The 26,515-nt window shown below is 38.6% G+C and overlaps 1 protein-coding gene across 1 annotated transcript in view; it reads right to left on the reverse strand.

Annotated features, from left to right (window-relative positions):
* The window catches only part of il1rapl1b (interleukin 1 receptor accessory protein-like 1b), a 419,828-nt gene that overhangs the window by 194,951 nt on the left and 198,362 nt on the right, over positions 1-26,515 (reverse strand). The window lies entirely within an intron of this gene.

Here is a 26,515-nt window from a genome sequence, read left to right on the forward strand (position 1 = left end):
AACCCTTGCATTCCAGTTACGTGTTGTTGTATTTCATTAATAAAGCAAGGCCTAAGAAGCGGAAAACATGCCTTAAGTCACAGTTTTGTCCCCCTTTTAATTTAGGTGAATGACTTTCAGGGCCACTAAAATAACTTGTCATAACAATGTAGCCTAGAAGCCACACAATCAATTTTAATCACATCAGCTCTGGCTGACCAAGGAAAACAAACTAATATTTCCGATTAGGAAGGGTGGTGTGTTTGCATGTCTGTGTGTGACTGTACATGTGTGTCAGTAACCTTGATATCATGCATACTTAAACTGTACAGTCAATCAGTAATTGGCTGCTGCATTTTCATTCACTTACGTAAGTTCACAATCTGAGTAACTTATTACATTTTGATTTCCCATACATAGACAGCCACAACAAATTATAGCCCTATGCAAAAGTCTGGGCACCCCTGGTCAAAATGACATGTTTCTAAGTGAAGATAGGTTAACACAACCTCTGCAGGGAACACACTTCTGCAAATCTGAATGACCGTCTCAGTGACCGATTTTATGTGTTTTTTTATATATCTATAATTTCAGCAAATAAAAAAGCCCTAGTGTGTTAACATATTTTTAGCAAGTCAAAAAGACGTAATTGGAGCAGAGGTGCCAAAACATTTGCACAAGACTTTGTATATATATATATATATATATATATATATATATATATATATATATATATATATCTTTTTTTCTGGTTATTTTTGTTGTTTTTTCAGTTTTGTATTTGTTTGTTTGTTTTGAGACTCATTGCCTAGCTGATTTGATTGATACCCCATTCCTTAATTTCACTATAAATACATAAAACCAAACTTTTTTAATTACAGTTGCCTCTTACTCATGAAATTTTTTATATTTAGATTCCAGTGCTTTGTCAAGCACTTCATTGAAATGTTCTCATGTTCCCAAAAGAAGTTATCATGACAGACACAGTTGTCTAAATTCAAATTATGACACAAACATGAACCAGACAGATATTATTCAGACAGCTGCACATTTGTCCTTGTGAGGACATTCGATGTGGACAGAATCAAACGATCCAGAAGAAAATGAAAGTGCTGTGCAGATACACGTCTCAGACGGCAGCAACGCCCTCCGGGGTGCTCTTGAGCACACCACTCTATAATCAAATTCAGGAGGATCCTCTTCTTTCCCCAAACAACACAGTAACATATGCTCCCCCCACTCTCTCCCCACTTTACCTGAAATAGAAATAAACAAGTATGTTTTTTTTCCCCTTTTTTTCTTCTTTTTATCCCTGCCTTGCATGACTTTGGAGTAACTTTCAGGCTTCCATGTCTCTCCTTTGGTTTGTAGTATGTCTGATGCTCTATTTACATGCATTACAGTAAGTAATATCACTAACAACAGCACACGCTACATTAGCAGCTGTCCCGAGCAGAAATGACACCCACACAATAATCAATACTGAGCCAATATAGAACAACAAATCCAATCCACCTGTGTAACATACAGTCAGTTCCATAATTATTGGCACCCTTGTCAAAGAAAAAACGTTGTGAAAAAACATCTTTGTGGTTAGTTACACTCACACTAAAATATGAAATATAAAAAGTAAGTTTAGTCTAAGAAATATACCCCAAGAAAAACAATGTCTTACAATAATAGGCACCCCTGCATTTACTGCTTTGTGTAAATTTCTGCCTTTTTAAAAGTCCTCCTCACTAAGCATGGTGGTAAAATACATGTGTCCTTTTCCAGGCAGGTTTGCTACAGCTCTGGTTGGTTTAAATGCCTATATTATTACCCTAACAGTGGATATGGGCATTCAGGCTTGTTGCAATTTTTAATAGACATCGCCTGAATTATGAAGGTTAACACAGGTTTTTTTCTCATTTCATTTGTCTATTCTCTAATCTTCCCAATGTTGATGAATGACTAAGGAAATTTGGCTTCTGTTCACCTCATATTTACACCTCAGTGAAATATGCAGTCATAATGACTGCACAAGAGTTCCTGAACACTCTTGTGGACTTAAAAAAGTGAAATATAAATGGGAAAATGTATGCTTCAGTTACATTTCAATAATTCAATAAAGTCTAGGTTTTCTGCATATTTTCAGTGTTTGATGTAATTGAATGAAATTTTTTCATCACGTTTTCTTTTTTTATGCCAACTTTATCAAGGGTGTCAATTATGGAGCTAACTTTAAGTACCAGCTCAAGTGAAGTGCCTAAAATCTACTTTTAAAGCTTAGCTGTTCTGATAGAAAAAAAAGGAAATTCATATTGGTATCAGCCAAGACTCAAGGTTTCAGTATTGGTATCAGAATCAGAAATGGAAAAGTGGTATTGTGCCATCTCCATGCTGAAGGCTGTCAGTGATGCTTTTGCCTAACATGATGAAGAGAAGCCAAACTATCGCTATTCCTTGTTCTTATCAACTTTTTTTTTTGGGGTGGGGCGTTAGTGAACAAGTGTGATTTCCCCGCCATTGGTGCCTGTTTAGCACCGCTGTGCGCACTGTGACTGCTCGCACACTAATTGAGTGTTAATTTGGCAAAAATAGGAATTAATTATATGACACGTCATTCTCATTAGAGAGCCCCAGATGTAAATCATGAGGAAGCTCACAAGTACACACAACTCATTAGCACTTAGCTTCCACTGGGCATTGAATAGTTCTGTGAGTGAGACATGTGTGTGCGTGGTTCAGTGAGTGAATCATAAGGAATAACTTAATAAGACAGACACCCAAAACTGAATGTATATAGGCTGTATGTGCAGATGTGCTTGTGTGCTGCTTATGCAACTTGGCTCTAAACTGGACCATACTGGAGAGGAGCCCCCCTGCTCCTCGCCCTGTGACATCATCAGTGTGTCACATCAGTCTGATGCACCAAGCAAGTGTGAAAGCTACTGGTCCCTTAGGACAACTGTTGCCCCGACAGCATCATCACTTCTGTTTCTCAGCACTTAAAGGGACAATCCGTCATTTAAACAATCACTAAAAAGACTGGCCTGTTACACTGCTTATATAGACATATCATCATAGTTGGGGAAGGGACAGGTATTTAGCACTACTTGCATGCAAATGGTGCACTTATATCAGAACAAGGTATGTGTGGAAGGGTTGTACAAAGCCAATCCCAAAAAAACTTAATTGTAAATAAACTTAATTGTTTTTTGTAAACACTCTGTTACATCACCTTTCCTTTTAACATTGCTTAATAAATGTGTGGGGACTGAAGACTCTAACTGATCAAGTTTTGAAAACTTTTTCAGCTACTTAGTCGTACAGGGCCTTTGTTGTTGTATTTTGGGCTTAATAACACATATGCTTTCAATGGGAGACAAGTCTTGATTTCAGGCAGGCCAGTCTAGCACCTGCACTGTCTGATTATGCATCCATGCTGTTGTATGTGCACAATGTTGCTTTGAGTTGCCATGTTGAAATGAAAATGGGTGTCCCTTAAAAAGACAGCATCTAGAAGGCAGTGTTAATGATGCAAGTTACCCACTAAAACCCCTATACCATAACAGACGCTAGCTTTTGAATTTTATGCTGGTAACAGTCGGGATGGTCCTTTTCGTCCAGCCTGGAAAACACAACATCCATTATTTGCATAAACAATCTGAAAGATTGACTTGTGAGATCACCACATGTGTTTCCACTGAACACCTACTGTGCACTATGCAGCCCCTTTCAGATGAGCTCGAGCTCTGAGAACTTGGCAGTGTTTCTGGACAGTACAGTCTATACTTGCATTTGTGGATGCAGTGATGGATGGTGTTTACTGACAATGGTTTGTCAAAGCATTCCCGAGCCCATGCAGTGACCTCTATCACAGAAGTGACAGAAAGTCGCCGAAGGGTCAAAGCTCATGGGCATTCATTTGTGATTTTCAGGCTTTTTCATTACGCACAAAGTTTTCTCTGGATTCTCTAAATTTTTTGATGACATTTTGAACTGTAGAGGGTGAACTACCTAAAATCTTTGAAATTGCTCGCTAAGGAACATTATTTTTAAATTGTTGGATTTGCTGATGCATTTTTGGCAAATTGGCAAGCCTTAATAAACCTTGCTCATAAAGGACTGACTAGGCCTTTCCTGAATGCTCCTTCTACACATAAGCATAACTGCATCACCTGTCTAAGACGTTTTTTGAACATTTCACGATGTTCATTTTCTTAAATTGGTGCTGTGCTGGGCATCAATTTAAAAATGACTGCTTAGAATCCAGTTCAAAACGAACTTATAAATCACTGCTTTCCATTTCTATTTGCATTATATTTCATACTCCAACTTTATTGTAATTGAATTATTGAATTGAACTTTACAATTGTTTGAGATATCAACAAACTTTGAATTCCACCTACAGAAGCAGAGATTTCTAACAAAATGTCAAAATTCAACTTGGGTCAACTTGTCAACTTGTATTTCCTTGTAAACAAGATCGAAGTTCATCCATCAATTTTTGTACAATTTTTGTTTTGTTTTGTCATCGTTTGGTATCCAGTCAGCGGATAAAATATACTGTGTTTCAAAATGTCACTGCTGATATAGAGTTAGTGCGTTGCTGTGGGCTAGCAGATCGAGTGCAACTTCTGAAAGACTTCAAACAATTTTTGACTTCAGACTTTCAAAAAAAGAAGATTTTCTTCAAATTGTGTGCAGAACACCTACAAACACTTTCCAAGTGCAGTAATTACAAGGCTGGAGACACTTGAGAAATGTCAGCAGTGTGATTTGGCTCTGGACAGCTATTGCAATATAGCAATAAGCAACAGTAAGAGTGCTGCCAGACAGAGCTGAGAAAAATGGTCACAGATCTGTACATACAGACAGTAGAGATATGAAGTGACTTTTATAAGTTCATAACCATTACAGTATTTATTTGGATTATTTATTCAAATTGTTTTGTTCTATATCCTTTGTTGTTTTTCTGGTTGTGTATTTTCTTGCCTTTGCATTTATTTCTTACGCATTTAATATTTGCACTCAACAACTGGTATAATTGAAAAACTGAGTTTGTGCTGATTCAGATTATATAAAAACTTTATAAAAATTGTCCAATATAAAATATTTGCCAATACAGCATAAATGTATGATGCTGTATTGTGTCTACAGGTGATTCAAACTGCACATCCCAATTTGACTCAGACACGCAGAGACTTACTCATTAGCATGTTAGAAAAATATAAGCGATTAGTTTTATTCACAGACAGTACTGTGCAGAAGTCCTAGGCACCTAGGCAAATTGCATAAAAACCATTTATCCCAGCAGTAAAAACACATTATATAGCACTAACATGTAACAATGCTTTTTTTTGCTATAAATGCAGTAAATAATAACAAGTGCAGGTGAGTTTAGAAAACAGGTTTGGATGACAACCACAAATAAATCTGTGCTTCCACAAGGAGAGGTTTAGAAATGGGTACATTATTATACACTTAAAATGACTACTGATATTAAGGATATTTCAATGTATTATATTACTGCATTTTACTAGGTAAATAAATGCTTTCTGGCCAATTTACCAGCAGTTCACAAAAATAATTTTCTCAGGTGTTTAACACTTTTGCACAGTACTGGCTGTTAGGGAACCAGCCTTGCGCTCGGAAGGTTGCTGGTTCGATCCCCCTGAGCTGACAGTACGTGACTGAGGTGCCCTTGAGCAAGGCACCTAACCCCCAACTGCTCCCCAGGCTGCCCACCGCTCCGTGCAAGTGTGTTCACTGCCCCCTAGTGTGTGCCTTCACTAGTGTGTATGTCGTGTTTCACTGCACGGGTGGGTTAGATTGCGGAGGTGAAATTTCCCCATTGTGGGACTAATAAGGGTCACTTAATCTAATCTAATGTTACTAGAAACAATTACAAATTTGTTTTAAATAAAGTGTAATGAATGCTAGGCCATCTAGTATGCCTGTTTTACTCTCAATTTTCCCTTGAACATGTTAAAATAAGCCATGTTAGGGTTTTTTAGTCACCTATTTGACTAATTTAACATTTAACATGTTGCTACACTGTGTATCGGTATCACAGCCACAATTCTTCCCTGACCCGCCAGATAGCAAACAACCAAAAGGTTAATAAAAAAATGGTTATTAAAAAGACGTTATTAAAGATCACTAAAAACTGGTGACACTTGCTGGACACTTGCCAGAAGTAAGATGCTTAGTTCAAATTTATAAACAGAGCTCAGGTTGCAAGGATAATAAAATGTAGCTTTTAAGGTTCTACAGGATGTTGAAGCGTATTCCTTTCTACAGTAGCCAAGTCAAATGTGCTTTTTTGATCTAAAAAGTCAGTAGGCACACATGAATCTCAATACCAAAGGCTGAACTGTGGGAATCTCACAGCCATTTATGATATATTCTAAGGCAAAAGATGGTCATTACACAGCAGGTATTGGTTAGCAAGACTAATGTAATATTATGTAAATGCTGCAATATGGGTCAGCCAACTGCAAATGCTCCCCTGACTTGTGTCAATGAAAGCAGAGTTAGAAAGAAAAGAACATATCAAATGGTCTTTTATTTGTAATTAGGTGGCTGACTTGCTTTGAGCCTTGTGATGCAGAGCTTGTCTCAGTGAGTGAAGGGATTAGAGAGAATGAGCGGAAATGTCTTCACTCCTATAATCTTCGACAGGCCCTGTCTGCAGCACTAGAAATGGTTTCCATAGGGAGGGAGAAAGAAAGGAGGAATGAGAGAGAGAGAGAGAGAGAGAGAGAGAGAGAGAGAGAGAGAAAGAGAGAAAGAGAGAGAGAGAGACAGAGAGAAAGAGAGAGAGAGAGAGACAGAGAGAGAGAGAGAGAGAGAGAGAGAGGGAGAGAAAGAGAGAGAGAGAGAGAGAGAGAGAGAGAGAGAGAGAGAAAGAAAGAGAGAGAGAGAGAGAGAGTGAAAGGAGGAGCGAGAGACAGAGAGAATGAGAAAGAGAGGTTGAAGGAGAGAGTAGGAGAGAGAGATGGATAGAGAGAGTTTGAGAGAGCAGAGAGCAAAGAGGAGAAGAGAAAGCAAGAAAGCGAGAAAGAGAAAAAATCATAAAACATACGGTTCAGCAAAATTGTGACAACAAAAATGCACAGGTATTCACCAAATCCACACATGCATGCACATTCACATGCACTTCGGCACAGTCATCCACAGCCTCCTGTCAAAGGACAGTTTTGTATGTAATCACTGAATAGCTCACAGCAGTACAGCCAGGTGTGTACCTCTGGAAAAGGAAAAAAAAAAGGCAAAACAATCTCAGTCCTGAAAACGACATGGGGAGAGAGGGGGAGGGGAGGCTAGCGAGAGAGAAAGAGAGAGAAAACAAGCTCTGTGCAGTCAGATAGCAATGACAACAGTGTCCATGAGAGAGCCTCTCCAGACGGCCTCATTATATGACTGTAAAAGCCTTCATTCTGACATCATCCCCATACACCTCTGCCGCAGGTCACAGCTGAAAATACCTCAGCGTCAGCACTGCAGAGACCAGCTTTTGCAGCTGATTGGTGTCTGAATGTGTGTGTGTGTGTGTGTGTGTGTGTAAGTGTGTGTGAAAAGAATTTTGTTTTTTTTTTGTCTTTAATACAAGAGTGACCTCACAAGTCATATGAACAGCAGTAATCAATAGCTTTGAAATCCCACATGATCAGTAGTACCATGTCAGAAACAATATACATTCCCCAAAAGGATTCTAGCGGACTATATTGAGAATACGAAATAACTGTGTATCACAATAACAAATATTTGGTCATTAAACCTAGGAATAAGACTTACATCTTATAGTAACAGGTCTGAAGTGAAAGTAGAATTCCACCAATATCCTCAACAATACTCCACCAAACCTTCTGCATAATTTAATAATTGAGATGATGACAGTCATTCAGAGTGCTTTGATGTGAAATGGTGCACTGCCAGGATACTCACTGATTTTCTTTACAAAGGTGGTATAGCCTTTTAATTTGCTACTGAAAACAACCAGTGAGCCTACTCTTGTCTTCCCAAGTTCTACATAATGAACATAATGTATATAATGGTAAAATAGTGGTAAATCTTAAAAAATGTTTTTTATTTGGGAGACTATTTTGCCTTATAACACCTTGCATGTACCTATTTGGCATGAATGGATTTAAAAATTTTGCAATGTATTTTAGGCAAAAACCTTATCTTAAAATGATCACAAAATGTCTGGCTCCTATCATTACTGCTGTGAACAGTTCTGATTAAATTTTTCTGACTAAAATTCCTAACTTAATTAAAAAGATCAAAAATATGATGAAAAACAGTGGCGGCTGGTGGATACCTTTGAACGTTAAGCACAATGACAGAGGAAATGTGCAAAGTGTGTGGGAGGGCACTTAGGCCCATCTATTACAGAAAAAGACAGAGAAATCAGAATTATGAATAAGCTATGATTATGAAATATGTTTGTTCTGAATTTTTTCCATGTTATTTTTATTAAGCAGTGCTTAATTATTTTAATGGACAAGCCACCCCTGACGAACACTGTATAACCTTCTGTCTACTACCCTGAATCAACATTGTGTCATTGTGTTGGAAATAATTCATAACACACGAGTCAAGTGGCTCTTAACTGACTGAGTTTGATTTGCTTTGTCTAAACAGTGCCAAACAAACAGCTAAAACTGTGTACAGCTTATGACGTGTGCCTCATAAGACTAACTGAGTGTCTCTTAAATCCCTCTTTTTTTACAGAAGTAGGCATTTCAAGAGTTTCTTTCACTAAAACTGTCAGCAATATGCAATCAAAGACGTAACCACACAACCAACTGTGCCACTTTATACGATGCTCACGCACTGTCTGCATAACACTAAGCAATTTAAAAACTAAGCAGAGGATGCCTCAGTTAGTTGATGCAATTTTTTTTGTTCATTTTTTTCAAAAGGAGGTAAACAAAAAACACAAGAACAGGTGAGCGTATGGTGAGGAAGCTTTCAGCAACAAGGCCAGCAGCCGTGCTAAAGCTGAACCAGTCAGAAGTCCAGCCGACAGGTGCTCTCACACCTGAGCTAATTACGCATCACCCCACACAATCAGTGCAGAGGAGCAGAAAACAACAGCAGAAGAGCAAAAGAGGGGATGGAGGGAGGAGGGGAGTAAAGACCCAGGGGGAGGGGGGAGCGTGATAGAGAGAGAGGAAAATGTGAGATGAGAAGAGATGGTATGATGAGGAAACAGAGAAGGCAGTGTGGGAGAGATAGAGAGACAGAGAGATCACAATGGGAGAAATACCAGGAGACAACAAGATTTGTGCAGGTTTTATTAAAGTGAGAGGAAATACAACTGCAAAAGAAATGACGTTCGGTCCCTTTGAAACCAAACAAACAAAGATGAGAAAAATGCTCTCTCATACATTATAAAAAATGACACAATATATACAGTAAGCTATGTCCATTATGTACTCGTGGCAATACTTGATGCAATCAGTTGTATAGAGCTGTATATGCGGACTCATCTTCTCTCTGGTGGACAAAGAACCAAACACCAAACGACTAGGCGGTTAAAAGTACCTCTGAGCATCAGAGACATCAGATTCCATCCTCGCTTCATTACCACAGCAACGGCTGTCTCTGTTCTATTTCAATTCTGGTTTCCCAGGAAACCATTTGACACCTGGAATATGCCGAAGTGAGGGCACGTGAGTGTGAAGTGTCAGTGTGAGAATGAGACTCTTGGGGCCTGACCCCTGCGTAGGGCAGGAGAGGACACATGGAGAGAAGAGTGGTCAGTGGTCAGCTAAGACAGTGATCAGGACCCCCTGCTCTTACCTACAACACCTTTACTTGACTAACGACAAGAGGGACGCAGGAAGAGACAAAGTCGCGTGGGGAGGCAATTAGGCCGTGTGCAGAACATGGCTATTCTTGGCTATGCTGATTGAATATGTTTGACTATCACTGCTCCAGTAATTGCTGGATGTATAGAATATTTTGATACTATCACTTCTTTATGTACATTGGTTAAGACTACAAAGCCAAAACCTTAGATATGATAATAGTTCTGTCAGTTCTGACTGACTTGAATTTAGCAGTCAAGACATAGTGAAGTAAATATTTTTAAATGAGTTATTCATTTTTCAGGGGAGATTTCAGAGAGGTTATACATTTGATCATCTATGTGTATACGAAAGAGGAAAACCAAAGGAAAGTAAAAAAACAGGACTCCTAACAACCATGCAAGACTTTGTAGACCACTAAATCTGTCACCATCAGATAAACATTACTTAAAGCTTTCATCTTTAAAGGATAGGAGAAAATCAACTCCACTCTTGCTTCTGATCTGAAAAAATCCACAGGTGTATCTGTCTATTTTTCCAGTGTGCTAAATGTTTCCTGGTATTTTGGGGGTCCTATGTTGGCTAGCTGCTAACTCACTCACCATAGTGATGCAGATGCTAGCTTCAATGGCAACAAAATACTTGGTTCAACAATTCTTCACTGGGAAATGATGTTTTATATTTTCCCCCCAGAATTTTGGTTTTGAAACATTCAAACTTTAAGTGAAAGCCCTGGACCCCCCAGGACTCAACCTTGCTCATCTCCTTTTTCTTTGAAAAATGAACAGCTTATACGTTATGACCGCTTTGTCTGGAAATGAATTACATGGAGTTTGGTCTCTGACTTCTGCACAATATTAGTGATACGGTGACAATTATTACATATGTTGCAATTAGCAGAATGTGAATTGACTGAAATTTGATCAGTTGGGTTGAGAAAAGCAAAAGCAGAAAATGCATTTATTAAGATTACATCACAGTTCTCATAAAAACGACCAAAGGTCTAACTTCTGACATAGTGCTATAATATCTTTAGAGAAGAGTGGTAAGTAATATTTGTTTATTTGAGCTGCAGCTATTTCTGTCATCAGTAGGGAGATACCAAGTGTCGATTACGTGAAAGCAAGACAGCTTGCCAGCCAAATTGAACACTTTAGGTTTAAACTTTCATGGTCTCATTCATTCAACAAAAACACAGTTAAATTGTTAATCACAATTATCTGTATGACAATTCAGAGTCAGCTTAAATGTCATAATCGTGACAGGCCTACTCAGCGAAGTAATCGCTGGATGTTACTGTGCTGTGTGTGTGTCAGAACAGATCAGACATTATGCATGCATCATCTGGGCATGCGACACCAATACAGCACCCGTACGGAGCACCAGAAATGAAGAAATACAAAAAAAGCAAGCGATCAGAGACAGAAGTCTACAGTCACAGAGAACAAGGAATCAGACAGGGGAAGCACAGAGGGGAAGTACTACTGTGTGTGAACACATTCTTACACAAGAGAAGTGTCACTGCAGCTGGAACTGGCTTCACATCCACATGGGTGATACGGGGGTGATGTGAGGAGATGTTTCAGAAGACTGCTGAACTAAAAATGACATTTGTGACACATGGTTGAGTTTTCTTCTAGCAATTCATGAAATAACCACACCAGCAGGGTGCTATGAATGCAAATTCACAGGAATTCACCTCATATGAAGAGTTATGAATGGGTAAGGTTTGCCATAAAAGTTTAGCAGACATGGCTTAAATGACAGCATTTGCAGAAAATCTAATAAAATCATTAAAATTCTAACAAATTCTTTTAGGAGAGCAGGCTGATCGCACAGGTGGGACTCGAAATCAGCAGATGGACACTTACAAAAAAAAATGTGTTTTACTGCCATCAAAGATTTCCACTTCATTCCACACCAGACTGGGCTGGGTCCAGATCTAATTGTGAATCTCATAATGAGCCAAAATTAACACTGGCTGGAAAATGATTTGAGACTGCCGTAATGCATATGAACAGTCCTGAACTCCACCAACAGTCAAACACTAATCCACCAGTTTGAGGACACTTAGCTGCTAATTTACCTTTCTTGTACCTATATTCTTTGACTATTTTATTTAATATGTGCAATTTGTAGGTATATAATTGCTGAGCAGAGCCCATCTGTTGCAAAGCACAATCTGACAGCCACCAAATTCTGTCCATCCATGGAAAGAAACCTCTGTACCACTGAAAACAAAATCCACTAACATTTCATTATGTTCTTAGTGCCAATTCTGTGCTGAGAATGGTCCACCACCCAAAAAATATCTTTTCAGTAGAGGTCCTACGGTGGTCTCTTTCTATTGATGAATGAGGTAGAGGGTGACTGATAAATTTTGTGGCAATTGATGGGCTACAGGCCATGTATACCTACAAAGTGTACCTAGATGGCAGATGCACCAGCTAAAATGCCAACTCATTATGCCTGCCTGTCTGCCTGAGTGCGGACCCTTATATTGACCTCTGATTTTTCTGTTTCTTCCTTTCTTTCTTTCCCTCTCTCTCTCCACCCAGATAGTCAGCCGTATGTAATTAATAAAGGACACATTTGAAAAAAAAGACATAATTTGCACCATTCCTCTGCAAATGAGTTCTAAATATAAGTGCATTAGTGAACAAGTACGCAGCCAGCGGGCTGCATTAGACATCTCCCTTGACATCCATAGCGGCTCCAGCCATGGAGGCGCCCCCTGAAGATGCCAATCATTTATTTAACACTGCACTGAGGTTCCTGGGAAAGTGCCTGCTCATCACAAAGCTCTGACACACATCAAGGCGACAGGCACTCCGCAAAGCCCAGCGCTGCTGTTTCAAGACTTTTCTTTTTCTTTCTGTCAAAAATACACTGAACCTGCATTTGCTCTGAGCTGCTTGGGTACCTGCACAGTCACAAAAGGGGACAAAAAAGTTGGGGGAAACTTTGGATTTCTCATCAACCAACTTGAGATGGCTTAGTATGGGAATAAGACATGGAGGGTAAATTAATGATCCTTTTAGTAGAGATCAGCTACCCGCCAGCAGTCCAAGGGGACAACCTGCCACAATGAACTCCAGTTCCCATAAAGCCTTGCATAGTGACAGGAAATACTGGTTAAGGAGAAGAAATGTACCAGCTGCAACTCTTCAAGTCAGTTATCCAAGTTTGCTGAATGTCAGGTGGTGAGTGAAACTTGAAAACGGTGATTGGCATGATATAAATGAATAAAAGGTTAGAATTTTCTGTATTAAGGTCACTTTTTCTGTGTTTATTCGTTTTTAGCAGCACACACTTAATGGTATTTGGGAAAAAAAATAGCAATAAAAGAGGAAATCCAACTATTTTTCAAAATGGCTGCAAATTAAATCAATAAGACATAAACAAAGTCATTCAGAGTGGTTAGATGAGAAAAGCTCTGTTCAAGAGAAATATACTGAATCAAAATTGTTCACAGCGATGGCAGGAATCTGACATCTAAAGTGTTTATTGCCATTAAAGATTACCTCACAGAAAGTTATTAAACTAAAATGGTTACAAGTGTCCTACATGATGCTTAAGACTGTTTTGAGATTTTTTGGCCTAAAAAACTGGACTACAGGAAGCTCCATGGTGGTCAAACTAGTCCATAAGGTGGGCAAAGAGGAGCACTTAATCAAGCAGATGAAATGGTTTCTCTACAATACAGCATTTCACATCAAACCACTCTGAGTGCCTTTGTTTATATCTCAACGATTAAATTATGCAGAAATTCTGAAAAATCACAATAATTTTAAAGACAACATTATAACCTATTTTTGTGCTTTGTCTGGAAAAGCATTTCCTTTTTGTTACTGTTAAGTCTACAGATGGCACAATACCACTTTACCATCAATAATTCTACTTTAAGATAAAAAAGTATTAAAAAACTTTATTATTACAGTATTTGAAAAAAATTCTAAGCTTTGAATTGAGCTATTTTTAATTGATTTCACTTCACTTAAGCTATCATGCTGAATCTACTCAGTATTCTATTACTAAACAGCTAACAGCATGACAATGTGAGTGTGTGCTATTCCAGTTTAAATTTGTTAGAGAAGTTCGATAAACTGATATTGATCCAGCGTTTTCTGCTGACATTGGCCTGATACTGATACCTGGTATTGGACATCTCTATTTAATTCCCAAGCTTATACATATCAATTCATTGAAAACACATTGCCGTAGTATTACAATATTTTGCACAATCTACTGCTGTCAGTGTTTCAACAGAGTTGCAACTCTTTGCTCACATTCATATTACGGTTGACTTTCTTAAGCTCCTTTCTCCAAATACCTCAGCTTACAGCTTCAGGCAATTCTCAATTCAATCTAATGTTCTTTTGGTGTCTGCATCCCTTTTCTCTTCTTTTCTTTCATCAATCAAGTAGAAAAACCTCTGAACTGCCCCCAATTTCCGATAGTTTAAGCAAGAATTGTATGTGTAAAACATGACAGGCCATACCATCTGGAAGTTATACTCACTAAAGATAAATAAACCACACCTCACTAGATCCAAAAGCTTTTTCTGTACACTTATTAATCAATTACTGCTACATAAAATATGTGTAAACAAGTATGTGAAAATGTCAAAAAAGGAGCAGTATACTGTGAAAACTCAAAAGAAAAATAGATGACTCCTAAATGAAAATCCAAAAATCCAACTTACCTATTGATTAAACCCACAACTACAAATCAGTTAAACTGGTAGTATCAATAAATCTTGATAGTAACAAAAAATCTTGTTATCAGTTCTTTGGCTTGGCAATGTTTATGCTTCCCATTAAATGCTGTCTTACTTAATTAAAAGAAAATACAGATAGTGGAGACCCGGGTTCAAACTGTGACAGAGGACTTTGAAGCAACATATATAGTGATGCACACTTTTTTCACAATATATTTTTGTGAGGTTTGTTCCTAGGCAGGAGTAATTTATTTTCATATCTGTAGCAACATGAATTACTTTTACACTGACAAGAAGACACAGCAGGTAGGCCCTTTTCAAGTTACTTAATTAAAATATATTGTTTAAAAAATTGGTCATCAGCAGTGGGTGATGACCCACCCATATGAATAAAAAAGTTATGCTGGACAAACAGGTACAATTACTATGTTACTACTATGTCACTACAATGTTATAATAGTTATAATTTAAAAAAAAGTGCAATATTCCATGATGCGACAGGTTACCCACCAGATGTTCGACCAGCAAATTATTTTTTTTTCCAAAAAAACATCTGATTGCATATGTCATTGCTGCAAAATTTGTTTTGTCTGTTTTCATGGCTATTGATTTAAAGTAATAAAATTAAAATATTCTTAGCAGTTTAAGATGGCAGTTTTAAACCAGAGCAATGGATCAGTGCACTAGATTGTACGCATATGTTATGGATTTGGCCTGGAGGAGGAATTTAATGTTGAACATGACGCAAACTTAGAGGACTGTCAACTCGTGTGAGTGCATTGATTGCGTCAGAATTTGTATTCATTTTATTCAAAGAAATAACATCAGACCCACCAAGTTAAACTTTGTTTCTCTTACGTAGGGTCTCTTTACTCTTGTGGGAAGTCCAGGACCACCCAGCACCTCTAAATTTGAACGCTTGTGGAGACTGCAGTGCGGTGTTGGTGCATGATCTAAAAAGTGAAAAATATGACAGCTCTTCACCTTCACATCATCTAAAAATATGGTTTCCTGTAAACGGTGTAAAACTGAGCTCAGGTGGCAAATCAGCATGACTGTCATTCATGAGCAGAAAAAAACTAGTGGTACCCTTACCCTGTTAACAGTGAGTACAGGATGTTACTTAAGCAAACTCCAGTTGATTAAATACATTAATTTGGGATGCCCTGCAACATCATCAACATGAAGAAACAAAGACTTTTCAAGAGACATGCAATGACTGATGGGTAAACTTTCCTGCAACTTCCTGTGTAGTTATAAACCACTGTTCATGGTTTGGAATTACTCTTAAACTTGGTAAATTGTAAACTGACAGGTACATTATTATGATATTTGCACTGCCTACTGGTTAGTCCACAAGCTGCCTTCTTCCTGATTTATCATAACATATGCAGTTACTATCTTGTGAGTGTTTGTGCACACGTATATGTCAGTGTGAGGGTAAAAGAGCTGAGCGTGGGGCTACCAGATGAATGTTAATGTGTGTGCATGTGTGTGTGTATGTGTGTGTGTGCTCACTTGATCAAAGTGAGGGAGAGTGGAGCTGAGAGAGGAGGGAGCTGAGCTAAAAGCCTGTTTAAAGTCACGCTGACAAGACAACCCACCACACCAGCAGTCCAGCTACAACCTTCCAAACACACACATACACATTCTCCTCCCCTCCCTCTCTCAGCCTTCGTTTACCTCTCTCGATTTGTGACTGTATATATCAGGAAATGCAAGCTTTAAGAGCTGTCCCGAGGGACAAGAGTATGATATAATGGGCTTGTTTTCTAGAGTACAAGATAATATATGTATATAATTATTCAGCAAGCGGGAAAAGGAAGAGAAGTACTGACTAAAGAGATTAGGTAACAGTGGGAATAAAAAAATAGATATATAAGAAGCTAAAAAGCAGCATGATGAAAATAGAGAGGACACCAGGGGAGAGTGGAGGAAACCACACTGGATTCCGAGCTGCTTGCTGCTGTTGGAGCGACAGTGACAGTATGCTAATGTGTATCACGAGGGTCCTTGTCCATCACAGCTAATGGATGTATTTAACCTTACTGGAGTTTCTCTGTGGAATTAGGAGCTGGTGTTTGTAAGATATTTCCACTGGGCAATGTTGTCCTACATGAAGGGTGTTGGCTTAGCCTTAAAAAAGCACTGCAGGACTGTGTAATGGCCCCCATGCTGCCGGCCCGTGGGGCTCTCCATCAGTAATGTGTTTATAAAAATGTGCACATGACAAATAACTGTAATGGATCACATGGCCATCTATCATGCCTAAGAGCTCTTCCAGTGAGCAGAGCGCATCGGCTTCAGTGCTTAAGAGGAGCGCGCTCTCCTCTCACTTTAACATTCCTTCTGTCTTTTGCTAAGGAGCAGAGTTTATTGCTTTACCTGTCCTCATCTGTCCTTTAATCCTTCTGGACCAGAGGCATGTACTTGTTAATGTGATGTGGCCACAATATGTGCTCACAATGCATGTGAAATTAATGTATGTTACAAAAGCTGCAGCTAAGCATGCAAAAAGTACATAAGACCACCTACTAAGGTGGTGTTTGGTCTTTTCTAACTCTTCCAAGCATGCTTCTTTTCATTGCTGTCTATGGAGCACACCACAACCGAAACGCATACCTCTAGCCTGTGCAATGCACTTTGCATTGGAAAGTTAAAAAAAGCCAACTTTTGTGCTGAGTACCCACAAAAGAGCACCACATATCCACAGCTGTCCAATCAATGTTAAGGAACCTTTCGCTCTAAACTCTAATCCTAAACTGTAAAGAATTTCTGTAATTTCTACAATAATGTATTGTGTTTGAGTCAGTATGACACTTTAAATGTTTCACAGTTTTATACATCATCTCGTGTTGAATTCTGGGAAAACATTTATAACCATATATAGTATATAACCTATACTGTATTAAAGACCTTTTACTATATTAAAGACCTGGCTACTGTACAAGTATTGTAACAACTTTGTAATAATAGATCAAAATGTACAGTATGATCAGCTTTACTGTAAAATTAGGTGCCAGTAGCTTTCTGAGGCAGCAAAGGACTGTCTGTACTGCAACTCAATGTTGTATTTCAGTGTCCATTATTTACTAGAATTACTATTCATGATAGTAAACTCATTATTTATTTTATTTATGTTATCTATTTGAGCTGCAATAATATGTAAACCAGTGTAAAAGCAACACATTTATTACTAATAAAAGTAAAGTTATTTAACATTGGCCTAGTTAGCAAAAGTGAGCTAGCTACCTAATAGCATGCCAGCTTACCTAGCACAACCTGTACCAATAAAGCAATGATAATACTAATTTCAGCTTGCTATAGGATTCAGTCTTGCAGTGTCATGTCAGCGCCAAGCTATTCGTGACGTATATTCACTTTTACACATGGAGTTTAACACTATACAACTCTAACTTTTGGAGCTTGTAAGACATGCATGTAACTCTTCAACTTAAATCCTTACTGTGAGGATCATTAGAGGAGCCTCTTGGCCTGTTATTTGTTGAAAGAATTAATTGAAGGAATAGCTGGTATAATACTAAGAGGGTATTGTTAAATATAGTAATATACTGCTGTCAGTATGTAGTCTTGTACACAATATAGTTTTGTACAGTACAATGTGTCACGCTGAATTTAACCCAAACTGCTCTCTGCTTCTAAGGCACATGGTTTAAAATGTATAGCAAAATAGTATAGCTGTCAACAAAAGAGAATGTGCAAGTGCAGTGTAGAAGAGATTCCTCCTTTCACACATTTCACACACTACCTGCTGAAACTTCACATCAAGAACATTGAATGGAATGCAGAACCAGCCACACTGGTTTATTAAGTGATCTCTCATAATCATCCTTCAAATGCATATGTATGAAGTACAGACATTAATTTTCCATGTATGTTGCAAAGAAACTGAGTGCTTATTACGCACATAATTTTTGGGGCACAATGTGTATTCTATATGCACCTGAAACCTGAGAAAAGAGGTACATCTGTCTCTTCTCTCCTCTCCCTCTTTTTCACTTCTCTTCCATTCAATTCCATCATTCACTCAGTACTTTCTGTTCTGCTATAATATTACGTAATATATAATATTATATACGTATAACTCCTCCAACTACATTCGCCTCCACATCAGTCCATACTTCAACCAGGTCTTGCCATATCTACACACCTGTGCTTCTCTCTTTCTTCATCTCTACCCCATTCCATATCATTGTATCCCAAATTCATGTCTCACCTACTTCCTCATCCTCTCTCTATCCCTCTTCATCTTCTTTTACTCTTCTCGTTTCCCTCCACAGCCTCTGCTATCCGCATGATACACAAAATCACAGATAAGAAAAAGTAAAGCAGTGGAAAAAATGCCCCTGCAAGGGCAAAAGACACTTTTCCATTATTTCTCACTGTTGCCAGGGTAACTAAAGTTTGAGTGACAACTAGGGAAGTTCCAGCAAGTGGTGGTATGTGCTCTCAGCCGGTAAAGAAGGACACAGATGGGAGTGATATCTTTGCACTTTTTAACCGCAGTTTATGGTTATGAGATCTGATGCTAATGTCTCCAACACACGGCTGCTGCATTACAGGGATGGCTGTATTGCACTGTCAGGGAGGATTAACCGAGTCATCTGCACTACATGCAATAACGTTGTGATTGCTATCACCACACTTGAGACAGTGAAAATTCTGCAGGCAGAGGGATGACTCATCTTTAAGCACCCCACACGGGCTCTTGCACAGTGGCAAGATCTACAGAGAGCAAAGTAATAAAAAAAAATCATTATCAAATGTTGACATTAAATATTGATCTTCACGTGGGCTGAAGCTTCACAGTCCTTTCACTGAGAGACTGCACGAAAGCTTTTCACATGTGCATGCACACAAGCATACACACAGTTTTGTTGATATACAATGTCAGGACATGGGGCCATGCGTCATTTGTATTATATATCCACCCTACATTTATTTGACGTCCGCTAAAAAGGGCCATTAATTACATTTTTTTTTCCAAGAAAGCTGTAATAAAGCCAAAGGGTAGACAAACTACATACTGAAAAATCTCATGTAATATTGAGTTGTTGAAGCTCTTGTGTAAATTTAGTCTTTTTTGCTAACACTGAAAAAAAAAGACAAGTTATTGAGTACAGTTTGTGTTACTCCTCATTTACATTACAGCAAAGCGACGTGCTTACCTCACCAAGCGTAGGCTGCGCTGTGGGTGTATCACTAAAGGAAAGTAAGTTTAGCTGTCCAGGCAGAACTCCAGGCTAGTTCTGTGCTCCCACAATAGAATATGGTGAGTGGATCTGATAAAATGGACAATGAGTGTAAATACAATGTAAGTGTACCTAATAAAGTGTTCACTTAGTGCTTATATGTAACTACCTAAGATTTTCTACCCTACACCTATTCTTAACCTTAACCTCAGAAATAAAAAAGGAACGTTTTTGCTATTTTTAAAAAAAGTTTTTAAAAGTTAAAAATGTAGCTTTTGCAAAAAAGAGCTTTACAAAGACAGGAACACTTGGCTGGGTCTGACATTGCGGGGTACCCATTTTTAACTGGTCAGGGCATTTTTGTCCTGAAAATGTATGTAACCCAAATCTCACTCACCTCTGCCTCACCTCTCTCGGTCCATGGTTTCAACAATGCCCGGCATATGAAGTGAAAGACAGAAGAACGCTATTTGTACTGAATGGCCCTTATCTAACACTCTTTAACAGGAGCAAAAGTGACACAAAAGAGACCCAATAGGCCTCACAAAGGACATCTTGCCCTGAATTAGAGTTATATAGTTTTTTTTTCCCTTTTTTCAGACTACGGACCGCTTTGGTCACCCTAATTATATTCTATCAATTAAAAGAGCAATTATGGTCCACCATCCTTCATATGGTAATCAGTCAACCTCAGCAAAGGGCCTGGAATGACCTCGGTAACAGAGGAAGAAATGGCAGAACAAGAGAAAGTGAGATCAGAGGAGCCCCCTGGGGCAGGAAATCATCCAATACATATTTAAAATATGCCAAAAGTTTCAATAAAACATGTCAATATGCACAGCCAGACTTTTCTAATTTTGCAGTTGTAGTTCAAACCAAGCGAATGCATCTAACATATCCTGTCATGTGAAATGCCCTGAACATTATATATGGACATGTGTGGTAAATATATATTTTATGATGTTAATTAATTTTGTGCGAAAAAAGTGTCATTTGAGCTCTTTACTGGAGGCTGTCAGCAAAGCAGCAACTGGAGAACTATGAGCAGCTTTGTAAAGAACATTGTAAATGTTCTCTAGGTCTTATTTCCCCCAGGCTACGATTAGCATAATAGGTACGAGTGGATCAATATTTCTCACTCAATTTCCCTATCTTAGCCCACACTTAACAGATTATGGCAGTACGGATCAACAAGCTATCTCACTTAAGAGAAATAAGCAGGGATCAGATCAGGACTGATTTCAGAATGTAGCTCTCATGCATGTTTTACCATCAATGCTATCAATAAAACATGAACTGAAAATTTCAAATCAGTATTTTTTTTAACCAATTACCAAGACTCTTAATTGAGTGTCATAAAGTAGGGTCTAAAATCAGCTAGCACTTCTTATTTTGTCAGTGGCATCGTCTGTACTAGGGTTCTGCTGATTTATCCACAGACTCCACCGAGTTATTGCCATTGATTTCCAACATCCTGCAAGGTACTAAAGGATACTCTCGTTTGAGCGTCTTGCGAGAGTTGAAGTTGTTTACCTGTTTTAAGGTCTGAGAATTTCTACTGTTTGAGGTGAAGAAAATTAACTGACAATCACAACAGTTTTTAAAACACTGTTTAGCTATAACTACTGGAGTCCGTTTCGTTTTGACCATATATAATATCAGCTGATATCAGCTTTTTGAATAATCTTCTCTTTAAAATCACTATCAGCCTGCTCTAGTCTGTTCCACAACAGCACCACAACAAACTTGAGATCACTGGTGTCAGCTGGGAGTCGTCATCGTAAGACAGCTCAGCTCGTCTCCCTTAGGGCAACTATAACAACACTCCAATGAGGAGGCATTCAATTATGTACCTTTTATTGCATGGATTTTTAATCCTGGGGATGAAACCAAGAGCCATGCCCAGCAACATAGTCATAAACCCCCAAAATTCATTTAGGAGATAATGTATGTTTTAATAGGCCACAATGAAGGGAGAGATCATTAAATTTAAGAGGTCCTAAAGACAACCAAATTGAAACTGACCTCTCCGAGCTTGCCACTGTAGCGATGGAGATATCAAAGGGATGACAGCATTGTGCTTGTGTTGATAAACTACTAGATAAAAAACAGTTGCAGTTCTAGAAAAGAGACTCACAACCATGAATTCCATGTCAGCTCTGCAAAATGCTGACATATCACACCTACATTTTATATTAGTATAATATAGCATTTAGTGCGCTATACGAATAGAAGTTTCAGAAAAAGCACTGATTTTGCTGAAGGTTAACATTAGACAAATAAAATGCATAGACTGAATTCAAAGTTATAATTTAATATCTCAACATTATGTTTCATCAAAGACTTATTTCAGTACTTTTTTCCTGGTTTCAGTGCAGTGAAATCCAAGCTGACGTACTTGTATCAGGTATGGGCTTCCACATCTCACTAAGACTCCTAACTCAGCACTTTCTGCACCAATCCTTCTTATTATCTGCTGGAAAAAGCAGAAACACTCCAGGGAATAACAGACTCTAACAACAATGCACTATATCTTATATTTACAAGATCCCTATACGCTTAAACGTACAGCAGAGAAAATATTGATGCATGTTTCTGTTAGAGCAAAATCCAATCCATGACACAAATTCAATAACTATGATCGTTAGTTTTCATTAGACTGCCATTTGACTGCAGTGCAGCGTTTTGCGAAAAGCTCTGTTGCGATGCTCCCCTATAGGAATTAGAAGAGCCAATCATTTTCTTTGGGGACGCATATTAATAGGCATAGTAATTGGGTTGCTTTGTAAACATAGCCACAGAATGAGAAGAATGAGTGTAATCAGTAACCACAGACATGGCCCTGGGCCTCATGTGCTCACGGTTTCCAATTTCAAACTGGAAAACAATGATAAAACACACTGCTACTGGATGATGCTCCAGCCTAATCCATGGATGGGCAGTTCCAGTTCTGGAGGGCTTTACCAGGGCACAGTTTAGTGGTTTCACACCTGATCCCACTCATCGGCTAATTACCAAGCTCTTGATAAGATGAATCAGGTGTGTAAGAGCAGGATAAACATTAAACTGAGCATTGCTGTGGCCCTTCAGGACAAGGACTATTCAGCTCTACTCCAACCAATGGATTTGGGTTGCATCAGCCTTGCAGGGTTGATAAAGGATCGGCATATAAACCTCAAATTGCAGCTCTACTTCTACAGGGAAGCAATGAAACTGGTTCTGAATGCATAACATGCCCCAATAACTCCAATTATATGCATGTCCACATATGTCTACCTGTAACAAAGTCAAGTCAGGACACGTACTGTATTCACCTGTTCCCCATAGATGCACAAAAGCTGGTGCCTTCCAGGACAAACCTTATCTTTTCTAGATAAGTATATGCTGACATTTCAGTGCAACTTTTGTAATGAAATCCAGGCAGATCCCAATCTATCGCCAGTGACAGCTCATGCTGATAGAATCCCACACTGTGATTGTCAATTGTTTCTCATCTTGTGGCCGCCACCAAAGCCATTTAAATAACCTACATGCAATCAGGTCCTGTCTTAGTAATTGGCGGGTCCATTTAAGCATACATCAAGAAGGATAACGCTCTGGCACTCACTTTGATTCACCAATGATTGCAATACGCAAAAGGGGATGTTTACTGTTTAGCATAATAACAGTAATTGCTCGTCTCTCGACTTAAAATGGGAGAAAAATAGAGACGGAGAGAGAATAAAATGAAACCAGGGAGGAGGAGATTGTGGCTGATGTGATGAACGACATGATTGATTGCTGAAATTGGCCTTTAACAAAATCCGTTCAGCCTTAGCCTCGGGCATAATCACTGACGATCTCATGCCGGTAAATTGCAAATAGTTTGCTTGACCTGTAACCTGTTTCTATGCAGGGAGTCAATGCATTAACAAAATGAAAATTGAGTTGAGCAGAGATTTTAATATTCTCTGTGATGGATAATCTTTAACACTGTCCCACCTTTTCCACCACACATTCGATAAGGCAAATGTGCTAATTAATCACTGGAATGTTTACATGATGGGAATGGACATTCATTTTAAAAACCTGTTAGCACACTGTAGATAGGTAATATGAGAGCTGGAGAATTTGGTGGGAAAAGTGTGCAGGATGGGGGTGTATGTCTAAAACCAAGAGAAGGAAGCAGTGTATGGCTTTGAATGCACTTCACATTTCTATTCTCTTATGAACTATTCATACAGATACATGGATATATTACTCTTAAGGCTTAACGGGGTCCTAGAGATTTCATGCCTATGGTTGAGTGGTTGAGTATTCCCGGGCTTCAGCTAATTTTCAATGCTAAATTAATTATTTATCTGGACAACTTACTATCAGGGGAAATAGGTCAAATAAAGCATGTATGAGGTATATTTTTGCACATTCAAATATCAAGCTAAACTGGAAAAACAGCGATGGGAGCTAAGCGAAAATGGTGCAATAGTCCTTTAATGAGTAAATGAGTTTAATGAGTAAATGAGTAAATAGCCCTGTTATGTTCACAAAGAGACCAGGGGCTGCCATTAAAGTTCTCTCATTCTTGCAGAGTGTGGGCCGCTGTGGCGGCTGCGAGGTTTATGCCATGGGAAGAGTTCAGTGCTTATGCTCCACTGGGGCAGCATACAATGGGCAAGCCTCCACTAAATCAATCCTTCCTTTGACTAGTACCATGACAGTGTGAAAACAGCACATTTGAAAGCATGATTTAAATATCCACAAAGCCTGAGTTAGACAAATGCCAATGGCAAGCCTAACCTAAGAAATGGCTCAATTTCAATAAGTTAAGACAACAATGGGTGGACCTAAGGGGAACCTTTAGTTTCACTTGTCAGTAGCATTAAGACGACCGGCTATTGATTAAATGTACCCAAGCCCGCTTGAGACATTAGCTGAACACACCTGCACACACTCAAAAGCCTAAACGGACAATGCATCAAGTCTGGGCCCTGTCAGTGGCAGCTAATCACTAATTGTGTGTCACCTGCGTTTTTTTGACATGACGGTCCTAAAGTCCAGATGTAAATATTTCAGAAGTGTTGGTTAAGCTGAATTGCTGAGGTAGCTTAGGGCTTGTTCTACTGCTTAGCTAATTACAGCCACTAGAAATCAGTACTACAGGGGAGTATTGACCATAACATCCTGGCTAGAGTGCTCAAGTGAAAAGAAAAAAAAAGGTTTTGAGCTTTCACAAGTGTTTCTTTTTTGAAATACATTTAATGTGAAAGCTCTAAAAGTGTAATTTATATTACTGAAATCACTGTGTGTTCTTTTTGAATACAGACATGCTTATTAGATAGGCTAAATTGAGGCACATGAAGCCTGGTAAAGGAAAAAAAAACCTTATTCAGCTTTCCACACACACAAGGTCAGTAAGATGACTGATGCCAGGAGCTTGACAAGTACAACCAATTATAAACTCAATTTTGCATGTGATAAACTCAACAGTTCTGCATGTAATAAACTACAAGCTTACAATGTCCAGTCCCCACCCCCCAATCATTCGCAGCTAGACTCTAAATAGTGTCAGTCATAGTGCTGGCAAACAGTCAACTACCTGGTACATTTCAGGGACACAAAAAAGGTCATGGTACAGATGGTCTCATGTTATGCATGTGCTAATATCTAGGTTAATTGTGTTGTAAAACCGATTGCAAATCACTATTAAAGAGGAGGAATGCCATATTTCTCTCAATGACACCACCAATGGCCTGGTATTCTACCAAACAGCAAAGACCATTTGCCCTTGGGCATTCCAGTTGCCTACACTTTTTCTTCTTAACTTCTCTGCATAGTAATGCTAATTTGCTGAGATGTAAAGAGGCAAATTTTTGCGACATTTTTAATTCAGGTAAATTGATGAGTCCAGACAGATGGTACATGCTACCTATGCAAATCCTCTATGATGAGTGAATGTTTATCATTAAAATTTAAATTCTTTCAGCTGTTGATTTTTTGTTTCCTGTCTCATCCATTTGATATTTTGATCATTTGATTTGATTATTCTTAAAAGGGATAAGTTTTTCTGGTGGGATATGTGGGACATTGAGTAAGATGATATATCGTAGTCTATGCCAGCTATACTGATCTGCAGGACATTAATAGAGATTATTATTGTTCGACATAGCCTGCTACGTTTTGATAAGTGGGGAGCAAAAACATAAGCAATAGTATATACGCTTTAGATATGAGAGGATCAGAATTTGCAATACTAATATCGCAAGCACATGCACTGGTCTTGAAACAATAACTCAATGTGTCATTCTGTGCTGTGTGCACTTTGACCCACATCACAGATCACAGATGTTCTTTGGGTGTTTGAATGGGTCATGGTATTCACATGAACCAACACACATACATACCTTTGGTCAAAAATAAATCTGCCCCAATAGTATTAACCATACCTATAAGGGTTCACTAAACTGATATCATTATACTGGAAGGTATATTGCAATCGCATCATGTAGCAATATTATATTTTGGACAATTTGTGTAGTCCTTACCAGAACAGACAACTACTGCCTTAACTGTCCCTCCATAAACTAGGGATGGGTATTTCAGTCAAATTTCATATTTAAATCCATAAGGCATTATTCCAAAAATATTTGAAACCTTACCCCTACCAAACAAAAGCAGAGAAAAGCTGGCAAAACGCTGTGTCATAACAGCACCACTCGGCATCTCACTATTAGTGCACTATATTAAACCTAGAACACAAATCCTTAATGGGTGACATGACTTTAAACCGAGCCAGTCTAAATATACATAGCCTAACTAGC

Source organism: Colossoma macropomum, unplaced genomic scaffold, assembly GCF_904425465.1.
Source record: "Colossoma macropomum unplaced genomic scaffold, Colossoma_macropomum, whole genome shotgun sequence".
In the NCBI taxonomy this organism is placed as follows: Eukaryota; Metazoa; Chordata; class Actinopteri; order Characiformes; family Serrasalmidae; genus Colossoma; species Colossoma macropomum.